At 43.2% G+C, this 3,959-nt stretch overlaps 1 non-coding gene across 1 annotated transcript; it reads left to right on the forward strand.

Moving 5' to 3' along the window:
• Positions 1-1,080: 1,080 nt before the first annotated feature.
• Positions 1,081-1,183, forward strand: LOC116079332. The gene has a single exon (XR_004113904.1). It is a non-coding gene; the product is annotated as a U6 spliceosomal RNA (small nuclear RNA).
• Positions 1,184-3,959: the final 2,776 nt, after the last annotated feature.

The raw sequence follows: 3,959 nt of genomic DNA on the forward strand, positions 1-3,959 counted from the left end.
ACCCTCAGGATTTATGAAGCTGATCTTCGAAGGGTTTAGGCATTTTCTCAAATTAGCTCCAGAATCTGTTCTTCCTCGTGTACATTAAAGAACAATTTTGGATTCATGTGACACTCTTTCCTTAAATTCTACTTTCTTTGACAGTAATATTGTCATCCCCTGCTTTCCAAAATGAATTTTTTATGATTCTTCTTAGGCCATAAGTGAAAAATGATCATTCATTCAAGTTTCTAATGGAAAAATATTTAAAATGCTTTATTTTAGTGAACAAGTATAGTTCACCCACCAATATTTCCTCTTTCATTCAATGAACCTACAACATTATAACCGACATATTCTAAATTATACATTTAAGGAATTCATAGTAGGCTGCTGTAAGAATGCAGCCTAGGACTGGGGTGAAGTTTAATTGATAGAGTTTGCCTGGCAAACACAAGCCCTGGGTTCAATACCAGCACCACAGAAACCAAGTGTGGTGGCACACGCCTAGTATCCTAGCACACTGGGAAGCAGCAGGAGGACCAGAAGTTCAAGGTCATTCTTAGCTACATAGTGAGTTCAAAGCCAGTCTGGGCTACATCAGTCAAACCCTGTCACAGAAGAAAAACTAAAGTGTAGATGTTCATAAAAATATACATGACCAGGCTGGTGAGATGGCTCAGTGGGTAAGAGCACCGACTGCTCTTCTGAAGGTCCTGAGTTCAAATCCCAGCAACCACATGGTGGCTCACAACCACCCATAATGAGATCTGATGCCTTCTTCTGGTGTGTCTGAAGTCAGCTACAGTGTACTTATGTATAATAATAAATAAATCTAATATATATAATATATATATACACATGACCAAGTACAGAGGCTCACCCCAAAAATTGTTAACATCGAGCTAGAGAGATGGTTCAGCAGTTAAGAGCACTCACTGACTGCTCTTCTGGAGGTCATAAGTTCAAATCCCAGCAACCACATGGTGGCTCACAACCATCTGTAATGAGATCTGATGCCCTCTTCTGGTGTGTCTGAAGACAGCTACAGTGTACTTATATATAATAAATAAATCTTTTAAAAAAATGTTAATGTCATGCTTGCTTCAGCAGCACATATGCTAAAATTGGAATGATGCAGAGAAGATTAGCATGGCCCCTGCGCAAGGATGACATGCAAATTCGTGAAGCATTCCATATTTAAAAAAAAAAAAAATGTTGCCGGGTGGTGGTGGCACATGCCTTTAATCTCAGCACTTGGAAGGCAGAAGCAGGCGGATTTCTGAGTTTGAGGCCAGCCTAGTCTACAGAGTGAGTTCCAGGACAGCCAGAGCTATACAGAGAAACCCTGTCTCGAAAAACCAAAAAAGAAAAAAAAAAGTTAATGTCACCTAGTGTCACCTTCTCCTGCTTTGGAATCTGTCTGGATGCTCACCAAACTCCAAAAACATTTCCTATTTTAAAACCACGTGTGTAAATGAACCCCCTTTTAATAAGCTAAAGTTGTTATTGCAACCTCTCTGCTAATTAAGATGAAACGCATGGAAAATATCTAATTCTACTTCATCATTTAGAGATAAACAAATCAGTCTTATTTTATAAAGCCTGCAGGACATGTCACATATCTTTCCACTTGGACTTAGCTAAACCGCTATAGGGATTATTTAAACCCAGTCTTCTCCAAAGGTCATGTGTACACCATACTACATTTGTGGAGGGGTGGCACGATCCTGTTGTTCATACTATAAAAACAAATCCCTTTGAGTTGACATAGCTCTTTATGGGTTCATATACTTCCCTTTACTCTTTTACTCTCATTGTGTCTCTCCTTATTTTAAAGATGTGTTTTATTTTTTTAATTGTGGAGCAGTGCCCATGGAGGCCAGCAGAGGGCAGTGGATCCTCTTGGAACTGGAGTTGCAAGTGGTTAGGAGCCACCAGATGTGAGATTTAGGAACAGAAAAGTTTCAATGAATTCCAGGCAGACCTTGTCTACATAGCAAGAACCAGAATAACCTGAGTTACAGTGAGATCCTGTCTAAGTAATAATAATAATAATAATAATAATAATAATAATAATAATAATAATAACAAAAACACAACAGCAACAGTTACATTTGAGGAGTGGAAAGAGTAGTAACCGAGTGAGATCAGGAAGGGGACTTTAGGTTGCTGTGAATATTCTTTTTATCTTTTTATCTGGGCATGTTCACCAGACAATCATTACTGAGCTTTCTAATGTGCTTTCTGTTGCGGATTATAAACCAGCGGTGAGAGGGGTTGAGGAGGGAGAGATCCTTGCCGGGTCCTACCAAGGTGTCACCCTGAACAATCATTCGTCAAGCCTAAAGTAAAAGGGAGTTTATGCCGGGCGGTGGTGGTGCACGCCTTTAATCCCAGCACTTGGGAGGCAGAGGCAGGCAGATTTCTGAGTTCGAGGCCAGCCTGGTCTACAGAGTGAGTTCCAGGACAGTCAGGGCTACACAGAGAAACCCTGTCTCGAAAAAACAAAAACAAAAAACAACAACAACAACAAAAAAAAAAGTGCTCAAACCAGGAATGCTGGCGCGTATCTGTAAGCCACCCTTGAGAGATAAGGGCAGGAGGATGACAATGAAGGCCAAACCAGGTCTTATAGCAAGCCTGAAGCCAGCCTGGGCTACATGCTTAACATGTATCGGGTCTTTAGCAAACAAGATCTCTCTCTCTCTCTCTCTCTCTCTCTCTCTCTCTCTCTCTCTCTCACACACACACACACACACACACACACACACACACACACACACACGCACGCACGCACGCACACACCGAGGAGCTTTTTCCTGCTCCTTATCTGTTTACAGTAGCTCCTGCTTGAAGCTTTGTTTTCATCACATAACTCCGAGTATAGGCCTTCACCCCGGGGAGACAGTCCTCCAAAGCTAAAACCCATGGCGCATCTGTGTCCGTGCTGAAAACACAGAGTGCCTCTGGTCCACCGCTTCTCCCACGTGGAGATGCATCATCAGGGCATTTGTTAAAGTGGAAGTCTCCTGGTCCCCAGTACTGGATGGCCTGGCTCAGTCTAGGAATAGGGCGAAGAACTTTCATCTGAAAACAAATCTTTCCTTGCCCCGCCCCCTTCCTTTTGAGCGAGAGTCTTCCTGTCCAGTCCAAGCTGGCCTCAGACTCTCCTGAGCTGGCGTCACCGGCAGGCATGCAGCTCCTAGCCTGACTCTCCAAGTCATTCAGAAGATCTGAACCTTGCTTTCTATAATAAAATTGGTTGGGAGGGAGGAGCCGTCTCACCCTTCTGGTAAAGAATGTACAACGGCTGGAATAAAGGCTGCCTTTCCCTTCTCCGGTGTTATTTCTGTGACTCTGTGCTGCGCAGCTCAGGCCCCTGGAGAAACCTGGCCTGAAGCTTGGTTCATTCCACAGAGTCTAAAGGCCTTTTCACACATGAAACAGATTAGCTGGAGAGACCCCAAAGCCCATCTGTGCTTTTGTTGAGAATGCAGACCCAGCCACTGTGGAAACCTAATTTAAATCACAGTGGCGATATTTACATGCTGCGTGACTCCGTGACAATTACTTGAGGCCTGCGTGCTTTACTTTCTCCCCATGTAAAGAGGTAAAACAACACATTTGCCTCATGGTGTGAAGAATTGCACATTAATAAAACCCTAGCACCGAGCTCAGTAAATAATGAGGTCCCAGTAAGCAATGGCTATTAATCCATCTTAAAACATGGCCCCGCAACCGCACTCCTCACTCAGAATGTTCTGTGCTATGCTGTTCCACGTGATCACCTGGAAGTGCTTGCTTGAACACCACATTTCCGGAACTAGCCAGTCTCAAGACCTAGTGGATCACAACAGCCGTGAGACCCGGAAGTTTACATTAACAAGCAAGGAACCCAGAACCTTCCTTTACATACAAAAGCGTGAGGTACCTTTGACTAGGGCCTTAGAGCGAGTGCTTTTTATCAATGAAAACAT

This window comes from Mastomys coucha, unplaced genomic scaffold, assembly GCF_008632895.1.
Source record: "Mastomys coucha isolate ucsf_1 unplaced genomic scaffold, UCSF_Mcou_1 pScaffold5, whole genome shotgun sequence".
Classification (NCBI taxonomy): Eukaryota; Metazoa; Chordata; class Mammalia; order Rodentia; family Muridae; genus Mastomys; species Mastomys coucha.